Genomic DNA, 15,214 nt, shown 5'->3' on the forward strand with positions numbered 1-15,214 from the left:
TGGTGGTGAGGAGGCCGTGATGGAGGTGGTGGCAGTGGGAGTGGAGGAGGAGGCCGTGGTGGCAGGAGGGAGGCCGTTGTGGCAGTGAGAGAGGCCGTGGTGGTGGTGAGAGGCCGTGGTGGTGGTGGCAGTGGGGGAGGCCGTGGTGGTGGTGAGGGAGGCCGTGGTGGAGGTGGTGGCAGGGGGAGGCCGTGGTGGTGGTGTGGTGGAGGTGGTGGCAGTGGGGAGGCCGTGGTGGTGGTGGTGGCAGGGGAGGCCGTGGTGGTGGTGGTGGTGGCAGTGAGGAGGCCGTGGTGGTGGTGTTGGCAGTGAGGGAGGCCGTGGTGGTGGTGCCGTGGTGGTGGCAGTGGGGTGGTGGTGGTGGCAGTGGGGAGGCCGTGGTGGTGGTGATGGAGGCCGTGGTGGCAGTGTGGTGGGGTCCCTCACCTCCACCCCTGTATTAATATTCACACAGACACTCTGGGCGCTGCTCGGTGCTCTTCATTCACCGAGAGGCCCTGCCATTCATTGATGGTGCCGCTGTACTTCCTGGGGTGGAGGGGTGGTGGAGAGGGGTGGAGGGGCGGTGGGGGTGAGGAGGAGTTGGTATGGAGAGGGCCGGAGGGGGTTAGCGAGAGGAGGTAATTGGGTGGGTTCTACTTTCAGGTGAGAGAGTGGAAGGGGTCCATTTTAGGGGGGGTTATTAGGAGAGGGGAGGGGGGTCACTAGGAGGGAGGAGGGGTGCCATCAGGAGATATGTAGGGAGGGGGTTAACAGGAGGTAGGAGCAGGGTGGAGGGTGTCATCAAGAAGAAAGGGGAGAGGTAATCAACAAGAGGAGGGAGGGGGGTTAACAGGAAGTAGGAGGGGGTGTCATAAAGAGATAGGGAGGGAAGGGGGTTAACAGGAGGTAGGAGGAGGGGGGAGGTAGGAGGAGGGGGGGAGGTGGGAGGAGAGGGGAGGAAGGAGGAACGGAAGTGGTCATCATTCCTGATTGGAGGAATAAGGTCTAGGTCACCTCCCCACCTCCCCCTCTCCCCTGTAGCAGAAGGTCAGCTCTGCCTTTCTCACTATCACTACCACCACCATCATCACTACTATCACTACCATCACCACCACTATCACCATTAGTATCACTACCACTATCACCATCACCTCTAACACAGTCTCCACCACCACCATTATCACCACCATTTCCACCACTACAATTACCAGTCACAACCAACACTATCACCACCATAACCACTACCATTACCACCACAATCGCTACCACCACTATCACTACCTTTATCCCCACCATTGCCAACACTCTCAGCAGGAAGGGAGAGGCTGAACCATTCTTCCCTACAACACTAACTTGACGTCTCGGGACACTGGCTGCCAACACCTGTGACAGAGTGTTGGTCCTCCCCCGTCACCCACACCTTCACCCATCACAACTACTGCCTCTCCAACTGTTCAGAAGAGAGAGAGAGAGAATGTGTGTGTGTGTGTGTGTGTAGTAGCGGAGGGCCAGCAGCGTGCAATACTGGACTGTCTCACACTCCACAAAAACACCATTAAAACACGGTTATAACTCCACCAAGAGTCCAAGACCCTATTGGGGCGCAGCTGGTGGGGTCCGGCGGAAGAAACAGAGAGACAGACACAGTTTACTACTACTACCTTAAGAGATATTTAAAATCTTCTCTCCTTATATAAGATACAGGAACGAAATTTTCCCTAAATAATAACACGAAATCATATACAGTATTTCATTCAGGGGGAAATTCCTTACTGATTACGTCACTAGTTAACGCTAAAATATGTGTATGGTCTAGTAAAAGTGTAGTAGTAATAACAATTACTTAAATATACTTATAAAGAACACGTAAATTATTGTGCAGTGAAGGCATAAGCGACGAAAACATTAAATATCCTTTAAAAAGATAAGTACTAAATAGCAAAACTCTAAATAGCGAAAACACCCAAAACACTACAAAACAATATAAATAATAGCCTCATCAACGTAAACACTTGACACACACTTAAAACAAAACACACATTGTGAAATAAACAGTAAAGGGGGCGTAAGGGTGACGAAAACATCTTGAAATATAGAACAAAAACAACACGAGGGAAGACTTTAAAGGTTTTTGTGGCAACCAATTAAGTCTGCCCACGATGACTCGACTCCCCACTTGACATTATTTTTTCCTATTATTATTTTTTTTGCCTCCGTGTAGATGAACGTGTATAGTTAAGGTGATAAAATTTGTTGTGCAAGTCTTATGAATATTATTTGCGGTTAATTCAAGTGTTACCTGGTTCGTTTAATTAAAGATAGAGCGATTAAACACAGGTAAATGAAGGCAGGTAATAGGCGTTGTGAGGCTCCCGGATACTGTGATATACTGACAATAGGGCCTTATACTGTGATATACTGACAACAGGGCCTTAAACTGTGATATACTGACAACAGGGCCTTAAACTGTGATATACTGACAACAGGGCCTTATACTGTGATATACTGACAACAGAGCCTTATACTGTGATATACTGACAACAGGGCCTTATACTGTGATATACTGACAACAGAGCCTTATACTGTGATATACTGACAACAGGCCTTATACTGTGATTATACTGTGATGTTATACTGTGATGTGATGTTATACTGTGATACACTGACAACAGGGCCTTATACTGTGATATACTGACAACAGGCAACATTATGGTGTTTAATCATCGGGTAAAATAAGCTGGGAGGCTATTATTCAGGTGATGTGATGTCTAAAGTCTACTATATTCACCCCTGTCAGGTCGTCTGTTCGTCAGTGACAGACTAACATCAGGACAACAAGGCCATCCACCCCACCCACCCAAAAAAAAAAGTGAAAGCGGGTCCTATAGGCCCCACGTCCCGTTAAGGACATGGAGGATACAGCACACTGTAGACTCAGGCCTCTTTGGTATACTAAGGAGGCAGTGTGGTCGGCAATGCTGCACTCGACCGTCTTCACCTCCCCATCTGTAAAGTTAGGTACCCATTCACAGCTGGATGAACTAGGGGTGTCTCAGGCTCGAGCTAGTGTCCATAAGAAAAGAAGGCGAGTGCTGTGTCCACTCGGCCGCCACCACCCTATGAGGCCTCTAACATAGAGACTAAATATGGAACTTCAGTGATACTCACCAGGTTGTCTGTCTCAGGAGCCTCTGCTGTGATGCTCCTCGACACATTGGCAGGAGGCGCAGCTGACGAGAGAGAGAGAGAGAGAGAGAGAGAATGAGAGGTGGTGAACCTATGAAATTTGAACACCATGAAAAACAAACCCTAAAATACATACCTGCACGTCTACGAATAACTAATACAATTTTCACCTGATAAAACAGTAAACCAACTTGACACTGAGGTGACAGTGGACCGTCTACTACAACAACAACCTGTACTATGACGTCAGTATAATTCCTATACTTCATCGGCGGAGTTAACGAAGAGAAAGTTTAAAAGGTTTATGTTAGGTCCCATGTTGTGACCCAGAAGGACTTTTATATGATCAAACAATCAATTAAATGTGTCATAAATCAGGGCTGCCTTACCCACGGAGATAAACGATGTTCGTGTTGACGTTCACGACCTCTCCTCCTCTGCCTCTGCCTTCTCCTCCTCCTCCACTAAAGTTATCACACAACACACACACAAACTTTACATCAACTAATGGCGTCAAACTTACCCTGAGACTCTACCTTAACTTACTACATTCATCTTAGCACCATAATTACTATATATATAATAATGATAACCCGGTTAACACACACACACACACACACACACACACACACACACACACAAGTCCATATTAGCGGTGTCAGAAAAGGTTATATTGTGGCACCTGTCTAGCCAAACCGATACGACACCTGACACTTGGGAAATACTTGTATAATTTACCTAGTAATTTACGTCTCTTATCTCAGTCTCTTATCTTCGGTCTGTGATTTTTGAAGAGTGACGTAAGACTTTTAACCTTGGTGATAAGTTCAACTGTGACGGATCCACACATTTGAACACGATAACAGACGTAAAGTTCAGAAGATAGCATATATTTTTCTTAGTTTACAAGATAACAAATCAGTTTACACGATACACATTCTTAAGTTTACAAGATAACAACTCAGTTTACACTATACATATTCTTAAGTTTACAAGATAACAAATCAGTTTGCACGACACACATTCTTAAGTTTACAAGATAACAACTCAGTTTACACGATACATATTCTTAAGTTTACAAGATAATTCAGTTTACATGATACATATTCTTAAGTTTACACGATAACAAACTTCTCCTCCTCCTGGCCCGGGTCAGTATAAGAGTGAGACACACACAGGCTGAGACAGTATACAAAATCAATATTCAATATCCAGTGTGGCTTATCTAGACATCATCTCAACCTAAATCCTTCAAGTTTTTTTTTGTGTTCTGAAGATTAGTCTGGCCAGCTCAATTAACCTGAAGATTAACCACTCCGCAACAATAACCTAAGGGAACCTAATCTAAGCAAAGCTAACCTGACGATGGGATAAACTAATCTAAGCTAATCAAAGCTAACCTAACATAATGCTGGCCTAAACTAATCTAAGCCCTAACTTAACGTTGATCTAAACTAATCTATCCTAAGCTAACCTAACCCAACACTAACCTAAACTAACTTAACCAAATCTAACCACCCCAACACTAACCTAACTTAACACCCTGAACATAACCTAACTTAGCAATACATTACAAAATATTAGTAATGTGGTACTGGGGTCTTAATTAGTCTTCACCACTTGAATATGATGACATTATATTTAAGGGGTGTGATCGTACTCAAAAGGTTATCATCGTACTCACGGGGTTAAAACATCGTATTGAAGGGGTGAAGTTATCATACTGAAGGGTTAAGATATCATACTCAGAGGGTTAGGTCATCGTACTCAGGGTGTCAAGTCATCGTACTCAAGGGGTTCAGATATCGTACTCAAGGGATTTAAAGTGGGCCCTATAGGCATGACGGCCTGTTAGGAACAATGTAGATACAGCACACTGCATACTAAGCCTTTGGTACACAAGGAGGCAGCATGACCGGTGCTCGACCACCTTCACTTCCCCACGTTGTAAACTTACTATAGGTACCCATTTACAGCTGGGTGAACTGGAAGCACCGAAGAATCGAACCATGACCCCTGAAACACGCGAGCGCTGGATCCACTAGACCGCCGCGCTCCACTCGAGAGGTTAAGTCATCGTACTCAAGGGGTTAAGACATAGTACTCAGGAGTTTAAGTCATCGTACTCAAGGGGTAGATACCAGGTCAGGAAAGGTATCAAGGGGTAGATACCAAGCCAGGGGGGGGTGTGTCAAGGGTTAGATGCTAATCCAGGGAGTGTGTCAAGGGGTAGATACCAGACCAGGGGGAGTGTGTCAAGGGGTAGATACCAGGCCCGAAAAAGTGTCAAGGGGTAGATGCCAAGCCAGAGGGAGTGCCAGGAGGAGTGTCAAGGGTTAGATACTAAGCCAGGGAGTGTGTCAAGGGGTAGATATCAGGCCAAGAAAGGTGTCAAGAGGTAGAAAATAATTCAGAGGAGTGTCAGGAGGGGGGGCTACGTGTCGCTCGCCGCTGTTACGTACACAACATAAACACTAGTAACACTCACTCAGGCATTTCCGTTCTATCCCCGGAGGAAGAGTCAGATTACCAACCAACTCTTGGAGAAAAAAAAAAACCCGAGTGATTTCCTGTTAGAGGAGATGGAGTTTCAAAAATTCCTCCAGTAGGAATTTACCATCATACTAATACACTGCTGCCTTGACACGAGAGAACAGCCCAGTTATGCATGCCTAAGTTATATAGCTATTTTCTCTCCCCAAAGGTAATTAGTATTTTGTGTCTAAGGTGCACCAGGTGATTGTGTCATGTCAGAGAGACCAGCAGGTGTTCAGTCTCTCTCTATAAATATACCCAAGGGCTACGTCACCTCTCTCATGCATGATCACACTCCTATCTGTCATGGTCCTCTCTCTACCGTGCATGTTAAATTGACCTCTCAAGTTCAACAGTTGCAGAGGGATGAACTGGGAGAGACACCAAGAGTACTGTATACCTGTTGTTATGGTGGGAACAAATGGAAACACAGGTACACGGGAGTTAACTTAGTGTACTCTCTCTCTCTCTCTCTCTCTCGACGTTAGATTCACCGAGATAAATCCGATTAAGTGACAAGACATTAATTCTCCTTAACCAAAATCACAACAAATCCCTTTATATACCTTCACACACACACACACACACACACCACACACAAAGTAATCCCCCTTGAGTACGATGACTTAATCTCCTTTGTACTCAAGGGAATGATGGGTCATTGTATCCAGAAGGTTAAGACGTCGTACTCAAGGGATTAATTAGTCCTTGTACATAAAAGGTAAAGATATTTTACTCATTGGTTTCATATATTGTACTCAAGGGTTTGAGATCGTACTCAAGGGCTTAAGATAATCATACTCAAAGAACTAATTAATCGTACTCAAGGGCTTGACATCGTACTAGAGGGGCTAAAATATTTTACTCGATGGTTTAATTCATTGTATTGAAGGGCTTGGCATCGTACTCAAGGGGAGAAGACTTAAGAGATTCTTACCGCTTAGCTCGCCCCAGCAACTCACTCACATTAACCTCTACCACGCCCACACTATCTTATATCACGCCCACACTAACTTATATCACGCCCACACTAACTTATATCATGCCCCCACTACGCTCCACCACGCCCACACTAACCTTTACCACGCCCCCACTACTACTACCACCTTTGCTGTCTACCACGCCCACACCAACCTATATCACGCCACGGTAACCATTACGACGCCCATGCTAACCTCTGCCACGCACACACTAACCTATATCCCACCCACACTAACCTCTATTTTCTTCAAAGGATTATAACTTCACCCTTTGAGGACGATGTTTTAAGTTATTCTTCCATAAGTATTCAGAAAATATATAATTTTGTACATTCTGCTCGAGCGTGTCATTATCATCTGAGCTCAACCACTGTAGAGGCGTAATAGTATATCCTTGAGCGGCTTTCTCGGGCTGTTTGTCAGTGCTCGTATGTGTAGTACACTGTCTATGTATAAATGACGATTTGACTCAGCAAAATATCGCTCTCGTTGCTTTTCACTTTGATGTTTCTGAGGATTTCGTGTTTCTCATAAATATATTTGTATTATAAAGTATTACAAATGGCAAAATAATCGGCAGTTAATTTACTCTGAAGTCCCTCCAGGTGATCAGCCTTTTTTCTGGCATTAATCGAGGCTACACAGGGTTCCACTACGGGGCCCTTACCTTATCTACGCAATGGCCACCCTCCAGAGGTGGCCATGCCTAAGGAAGAAGTCCAGTGACCCGTGTAGGATCCCTCCATAGTTCTTGATAATTTTATCAAGGCTATTTTGAAGCATAGTACTGTTATTGATTCCACTGCTTGGGCTGGTGATCTGCTCCCTAGGTCTTCCAGCCTCTGTGTGAAGAAGTATTTCCTTATATTTGTTCTGCATGATAATGTGTTTGTAGTTACGTCCTCTCGTGTTGGTGTTGCGTGACATCACAAAAAAGTTCCACGTTCACGTTTTCCCATCACTTTCAAGATTTTTTTCTATGAGATCTGCCCTATTGTGTCTTGCCTGAAGAGTTAGTAGTCGTCAGGCCATCAGTCTATTTGAATATTCTATATGACATAATTCTGGAATCATCTCAGTGGTCCTGTGTTGTACCTTTCTAAGGATGTTCGGCCTTTCTGAAGGTACGGTTTCCATGCCTATATACAGTAATACAGACTGGGACGTACGTGTGATTTATAAAGCTGAAGCAGCATTTTCTTCTCTGTATATAACTCTCAAATCTCTGTTTGCTTTTCTCATTGCTGCTCCCACGTTTTTTCCTTTTTTTTTTTTTTACAGGGAATAGACGACCCGGGCACAGGTCACCAACCCACAACGGGGCCTGGGGGACGGAAAAAATAAGAGTAAAAAGAAATTAAAAATAGAAGAGAAAAATACTAAATTTATCTACACCACGAAGATGCCGGAAAACCAGCTTTTTGAAGTGAGACAGATTGTAAGAGTATGGAAACACAGAAGGCAGAGCATTCCACAGTTTGGCTGTGTGAGGAAAGAAGGATGTACTATAACGGGTTATTCTAGTGTGACCGACATCCATACAGAAACGGTGGGCACCACGGGCAAGACGAGTGTTACGAGCCCACGGCCTTGCCAGCGGTACACAGGATGCTAAATCCACCGAACATTGCCCGTTAAAGTACCTGTAAAAGAGAGAGAGAGTGAAGCAACATTGCGGCGAAGAGAAAGGGAAGAAAGATTATCAACTAAAGGAGGAGAGTTAATAAGACGAAATGCCTTTGATTCCACCCCATTTAACAGTTGGACAGAAGAAGAGTCACCCCAGATATGAGAGCAGTACTCCACGTTAGGACGAATGAATCCCTTATATACTTGAAGCAACCTCTCAGTAGTGAAGTAACTACGGAATTTGTACAGCATTCCCAGCTTTCGGGAGGCAGCTTTAGCAATGTTGTGGATGTGTGGCTTCCAGGACATATTAGTGGAAATGGTGAGGCCTAGCATATCTATTTTAGAATTTGGTAGAACGTTTGCGTCCTGAAATGTGATTGGCTGGAGATCCTCTATTTTGGAAAGTGTAATTGGTAAATAATGTGTTATATTGCTATTGAATTTAACCAAGTTTCTACCTACCCATTCGGAGATGCTGCACAGATCCGCATTGATAGATGAAATGATATCAGCTCTAGAAAAGGATCTACTTTGAGAATTAGGGGGAGGGAAAAATGTGAAGAAGAATGAAGAGTAGAATCATCAGCATAAGAATGAATAGAATTACTTGTGGTGTGAAGTAAATCATTGATACAAAGAAGGAAGAGAGTAGGTGAAAGAACAGAACCCTGTGGGACACCACTATTGGTAGAAAAAGAGCAAGAGATCGATCCGTCGACAACAACTGCCGTGGATCGGTTTTCAAGGAAACTAGAAATTAGAGAAAAAATTGGGGGAGAGAAACCACAAGAGGGAAGTTTAGAAAGCAAGACTTGTGCCATACCCTGTCAAATGCCTTGGGGGTAGCGAGGGCCACGACGACAGTTTCCCCATAATCCCTTAGCCACCTTCAGTGATTGATCTATTATGTGAAACCATTAGCACGCAAACTGTTACATTAAGTCACACAACACAAAGATCTGTACAGACGTAGTGCATTCGTACAGAACAAACCTACACGCTCGCCAAGTTATCATGCAGAACGAATATAAGGAAATACTTTTTCACACAGAAGGTGGTAAACCCATGAAACGGTCTATACCAGTCCAAGCTGTAGAGTCAAGAACAGTACTTGGCTTCAAACCAGGCTATTGGCCTCCTTCACTTGACATGGCTACCTCTAGTGAGTGGCCATTAGGAAAATAAGATAGGTAAATATGCAATTTCAGGCTTCCTTGTAATTTGGATCAGTTACACACAGTGTTTTCCGATGATCTTTACCATTTTCTTTTATAGGACTTCAGCGGGTACTACAATATATTTGGTATTGCTCGACACGATATGATACATATAATTCTGATGATGCGTCACAAGAAATCAGCTTAAAATGTTGAAATACTATTACTTGTCTCACGAACGCAGCTATAAACCTGGTTATGTGAGATGTGCGAGGGCTATTTGACCCATCGTTGGGGGCCAATGACATCTAATACACGTAACATTTGTCCTCTTGTTTACCTGTGAATCACCAACACAAATTAACATTTGACGACGGAACATAGAATGCTTTATCTAGCCTAATTTTAATGGTTTTTAAATTAATGTATTACTAACCTTGTTACGCGCTTAAAGACCTTTGTTGTTGAAGTTCATTAATAACACTTATAACAGCAATAGCCACGACGTCGTCCCTTCAGGATCACCAAATAACCCGCAGCTTTGACACAATAAATCAATCCCAGAAACACTAACAGTTACAAGGTGTTATGTTGGTATTGAGATCACGTGAATATTAAGCGCCCTAGTTTATTTTACCTAATTAAACACCCTAACCTAAACTGGAGTGCCTAATCATCACGTGATCCCATTTACTGGCCCTAGCATCCGTTCCAAGGAGAATGTGGGGGAGCCTACTCGACAAGTCAGTTACGAGTGTAATAAATATTTCATGAGTTTGACCGAGGATCGTCTTAGGAAGGCATTAAATCTGGGTCCTATATAGGGTAAGGCTGATCAGTGAGTAACAATATATATCTACAAAACTAGACTTATAAATGTGTAACTAAATAAACCGAACATTATCCTTAAATTAATGGAGACGTCAATTGGTCATTAAAACACAAAACCAGTCTATTGTTTTGCTGTTGATTTGTTGAGTAAAAAAAATATATAAAAAATAATGGAAATCAATACGCACGAATCGAATCGGTCACAGCTGAAGCAAAAGCTGGGAATACCACCTTAATGTGGTATTCTTAGTAGAAAAGTGTCTTAAGACTGTCTAAAGTTTTAAACTATTGATTGCGAAGATAAAATCCCTAAGGTTCCCGTGTTGTCCGAAATTAAAACAATACCCACAATTGCTAATAAGTTGAAAATAAAATAAATAAAAAATTAAGAATACGCGAGAAGTAGCAGCTTAACAAACAAGTTATCCCAGTGTATAAATAATAGTTTTCTGTGGTCAGATTTTAGGGTAAACTCAAGTTAATGTCAACGCTACGATGAAATAACACCTTATACTGTACAAGATGTTGTATTGCTGTATTAAATAAATTTACATTTCCGTACGTGATTATTATTTTAATACTGTATTTATAGCGTGCTTCAACAGCGAAGGTCTTTAAGCTCAGAACATTAAAGGAATATCCAATAGGAAGAGTACAGATTAGAGTCAAGATAACAGTTAATAATATGGTGAAGGAAGTCGGGGGGAATCTTCTGTTGATGCAGTTAATAAGTTTTCTTTCGTCAGGGTAAAAGTTATACTATTTGTGTGATGCGCCATTTATATTTTTGCAGTTTATGGTGCGTACTGTATAATCAAGGCCCTTTTCGCAAACTAATATTTTTGGGGGATCACCTGAAAATTAGTTCCCCCAAACTTAGTCAACCTGAAGATTATCTACCCAAACACTAACCTAACCTAACCAAACACTAACCTAACCTAACCAAACACTAACATAACCTAACCAAACATTAACCTAACCTAACCAAACACTAACCTAACCTACCCAAACACTAACATAACCTAATCAAACACTAACATAACCTAACCAAACACTAACCTAACCTAACCAAACACTAACCTAACCAAACACTAACCTAACCTAACCAAACACTAACATAACCTAACCAAACACTAACATAACCTAACCAAACACTAACATAACCTAACGGAACTTAACCTAACCTCCCACCAGGTCGCGTTAGGGTGTTTAATCCTCAGGTGAAATAAGTTAGAGACTAATGCTCGTGTGATCCTTTTTGAGAGAGAGAGAGAGAGAGAGAGAGTGTGAGTGTGTGTGTGTGTGTGTGTGTGTCGACTTCAAACTAAATTTACGTGTTGATAAGAGATGATACGGACATTATAATCAGCTCTAGATAACACTGGTCTTGTACACACATGATTTGAAGCACTTCACTGGCGGGTTAAAGCGTTCAGGAAAGGGAAGGACTAGGCGGTCGCTCACGTATTGTATATACTAGTTAAGGTCCGGATTCATACATTAAATTTTAGAAATGTAGTCCCCTATCCCGACACCATTAAGAATTACTGCAACACATGAGGATTTAGCCCACGAGCTTATTTCACCTAATAATTCAACACCCTAACACGACCTGATGGGAGGTTAGGTTAGGTCATGTTAGGTTACATTAGATTATAAGTTAGGTTAGGGTAGCGTTAGGTTAGGTTAGATTAGGTTAGGTTAGGCTACGTTAGGTTAGGGTAGCGTTAGGTTAGGTTAGATTAGGTTAGATTAGGTTAGGTTAGGTTAGGTTAGGGCGTTTGATTATTAGGTGAAAACAGCTGGGGTGCCTATTATTCAGGTGATCAATTTGGTAAAGCTCTGATGGTCTACCCATATAAGACGTATATAAATGTTATCAATGACAAATCAAGACTAAAGTCACATTGTAGTTAACATATCAGATTTAACTTAACCTAAACTAACCTAAACTAACATATCCAAAAATAGTAGTCAAACCTCATTATAATTAACTTAATCTAGCCTACCTAACTAACTAACCTACCTTAACTTAATCTAGCCTACCTAACTAACTAACCTACCTTAACTTAATCTAGCCTACCTAACTAACTAACCTACCTTAACTTAATCTAGCCTACCTAACTAACTAACCTACCTTAACTTAATCTAGCCTACCTAACTAACTAACCTACCTTAACTTAATCTAGCCTTAACTAACTAACCTTTTCTAACTAATAACCCTAGCCTAACCCAAATTAAACTAACTAACCAACCAACCAACCAACCAACCTTAACTTAACTTAACTTAACATAACATAACATAACATAACATAACCTAACCTAACCTAACCTAGATATTTAGTTTACTCCATAGAGGGAAGGTAGTGGCTACAGGCATGAAGACAGACGCTGACACTCATAATATAAACCTTTCACAGATAAACCAGATTATAAAGATAAACACTGAAGTAATGTAACTGCGACCGATACCATGTCAACATTCTGTCCACCTGATAAAACAATGAGTGACCTGTCTATCAGCACACCTGATTACTGCTGATAAGATAACACCTTATGTCAACCCATTGCGGCAAGAAAGTTCTAACCAACGTTGGAGATTATGGTCGTGCAACTCATGTCTCGTTTAGAGTAGAACCGCCGTAAAGGTGTATAGATGTTATCTGAGTGCGGCTGGTGAGTGGGGGCTTTCGTCTGTACACCACCATAAGGGAGTCTACAGAACTGTAGTTCGCACTGGGCCTCCTAATTAGTGTGTTGTGTGGTGGTGAGAAGGATCTGCCCTATTCATTCGTTTACCTTATTGTGATCGTGTGTTAAGAAGATGTTACAGAGAGCCGGGATGATGAGAGTCGCTGTGGTACTGGTGATCCAGTTGGGTATGTTGTTGTGTCGACTTTATTACCTGTGATTTGTATAGACTCACGTTTATGACTACTTTATGGCGCAGGTGTACAGTATATGACACGTGTCGCTGTTGCAGGAGTCAGGAAAAAGCCTTAGGGTATTTGCTGGAAACAAGGCTAACACAGTACTTGGTTTCATACAAAGGAGTGTTAGTTACAAGACTAGAGAGGTTATCCTAAAACTATATCTTGGGGGACCTCACTTGGATTATGAAGTTCAGTTCTGGTCACCGTCCTACAGAATGGATATCGAATCCCTAGAAAGAATGCAGTGCAGAGGAGAATGACAAGACTCATCCCGGTCATTAGAAATCTTGAGTATAGAGACAGATTAAAGCATCTTAATTTGCATTCCCTCGAGAGACGTAGAGTGAGGGGCGATATAATTAAGGTGTAACAAATGGAAGTCAAGGTTAAACACTGGTGATATGTCAAAGGTGCTTAAATTATCCAACCAGGAACAAACTCGTAGCATTGGTTTTAAATTAGATAGATTTAGTTTTAGGCACGAGATAAGTAAACACTGGTTTGGAAATATAATAGTGGATGAGTGGAACAAGTTACCAAACATCATCATTAACTCGAACACGCTGGATAGCTTCAAACATAGGTTGGGCGGATATATGAGAGATAGGGTTTGGGTGTAAACGGGACTGCCCAGTATGGGCTAATAGACCCGCTGCAGTTTCCTCTATTCGTAGTTTTAGTGTTCCTGGCCACCCATCGTGGTTTTAATGTTCCTGTCCACCCATCGTGGTTTTAATGTTCCTGTCCACCCATCGTGGTTTTAGTGTGCCTTGCCACACATCGCCGTGGCTCAGCAGATGGACAGTAACTAAGTACGACCGTAAACTTTTGTGTTGTTTCCTTAACGAGGTGAAGTTATACAACCCAGAGGGGACCCCGAATACAAGGTGTTAGTGAGCTATTTCCTCCAACAACTGGCTACCATCATTCCTGCGCATGAGTTGTTGTGTATGTATATATATATATATATATATATATATATATATATATATATATATATATATATATATATATATATATATATATATATATATATATATATATATATATATATTGCATAGAGACATTAAATTCATTTCGTCGCTGACTGTGTATTTTCAATAAGAATGCATTAGATAACAGCTTTAGCAGTATGTGTATTAAACTGGTCGTGTGTGTTGATACAAATGTTTGCATCAGAAATTAGGCTCATGTGACTTTTGGGGGCAATAACAACATTAATACCAATCTACATAAACAGCACTAACACTTGGCCACCCCCCACCTCCAGGATACGTGACAGGTGTGCCGCCCAGCAAACCCTACACCTGTCGGGGCCTCAACACCAACCAAGCCTGTGTCCCCTCTGAGCCCCAGGAGTACAACAACGTCGAACCTGCCCCCACTATTGTAAGATAAATAATTAATCTATTATTATTATGTAAGCCCGTGTGTCCATATCCTTTACAGAGTTGGTGTGTAACACTTGTTAGTTCTCTTTTATTATTATGTAAGCCCGTGTGTCCATATCCTTTACAGAGTTGGTGGGTAACACTTGTTAGTTCTTCAGGTGGCTGGTGAAGATTTATTAACTGTATTTCATGGATTCTCATTGCGGAGATATATATATATATATATATATATATATATATATATATATATATATATATATATATATATATATATATATATATATATAGAAATGTGCTATAATTTACACCATACACACATCTAAACACCAAGACCTTTTATATACAAACATTGTGTTAATCCAGCGCAATGTATATACAATCGACGGAAACAACGGCACTATAAAAGTAAACAAGGACCGACAGTAGTACCTTACTGCACCAACAGTGAGACTCTCTGGTTGATCCCGGAATGAGGGAGGCGAACAACCCCAAAAAGATCACCTCTCACCCTACAGTACACAGACCTTCAGCAGCCCCTACAGCAACATCCACGGCTCCAAGCTCACCAACTTCACCGGGGGACTTTG

General features: G+C 42.0%; 1 long non-coding RNA gene across 1 annotated transcript; it reads left to right on the plus strand.

Annotated features, from left to right (window-relative positions):
• Positions 1–12,986: 12,986 nt before the first annotated feature.
• On the plus strand, positions 12,987–15,113 carry LOC121877339. The gene is made up of 3 exons (XR_006090965.1): positions 12,987–13,182; positions 14,507–14,625; positions 15,073–15,113. It is a non-coding gene; the product is annotated as an uncharacterized LOC121877339 (long non-coding RNA).
• The last annotated feature ends 101 nt before the right edge of the window (positions 15,114–15,214 follow it).

The sequence above is a fragment of the Homarus americanus genome, unplaced genomic scaffold (assembly GCF_018991925.1).
Source record: "Homarus americanus isolate GMGI-L3 unplaced genomic scaffold, GMGI_Hamer_2.0 scaffold367, whole genome shotgun sequence".
Classification (NCBI taxonomy): Eukaryota; Metazoa; Arthropoda; class Malacostraca; order Decapoda; family Nephropidae; genus Homarus; species Homarus americanus.